We start from the raw sequence: 867 nt of genomic DNA on the forward strand, positions 1-867 counted from the left end.
CCCCCACCTGTCATGCAGAAACCAGGGTGTATGCCTGGCAGTGGAAGCCACTAATGAAGGCTGCGGCTCACGAAGTGCATTGTTGCCTGGTGTTCTGAAGTGACCATGAAGCCTGAATGCTGGATATAAAAGGGTGATCTGAGAGGAAGAACTTGTCCAGCCTGTCTCCGGAGACACTGGAGAGGCAGTCCCTCCCCAGTGTAAATTAGCCACCAGGCTTCTGGTTTATACATAAGTTGCTTGTGCATAGGGTTAGTCTGAGTGACCCTGCATTCTCAGGAAAGCCTGACATCCTGGACATCTCTTCATAAACCGGCACTGCGGCTTCCACCCTCCTTTCAGGAATGTGAGTATGAGACGTACATGTGGAGACCCTAGCTGTCTTCCCGTCTCTTCTTATCTTTTAGATTCTCTTTAGTGAGATGCTAAAGGCAAACTGTGTTCCGGGTACTTGTGTGGGATCCCATCTTATCCTCACATCCATCCTATGGATTCTCTGTGCCCTCAATTTATCAATGAGGAAGCTGAGATTCAGAAAGAGTGAGAAGTCTTTTTGTCACACAGCTGATGAGTGGTAGAACTGGGATACTAACCCAGGTTTATTTGAGCCCATAGTCTGTGCTTTAGACCACACCACCACAAGGATGCTTGGAGGAAATTCCACTTTTGATGTTATAAGGCAGATTTTCCCCAAGGAAAAAGAAATATATATATCCTCACTGAGGATCTGTTTTTATTGATTTTGAGAGAGAGAGAGAGAGAGAGAGAGAAACATCCATGGATTGCCTACTGCATGTGCCCTGACTGGAAATCGAACCTGCAACCCTCTGATGCACAGAACAAAGCTCCAACCAACTAAGCCATGCA

The sequence above is a fragment of the Myotis davidii genome, unplaced genomic scaffold (genome assembly GCF_000327345.1).
Source record: "Myotis davidii unplaced genomic scaffold, ASM32734v1 scaffold3574, whole genome shotgun sequence".
In the NCBI taxonomy this organism is placed as follows: Eukaryota; Metazoa; Chordata; class Mammalia; order Chiroptera; family Vespertilionidae; genus Myotis; species Myotis davidii.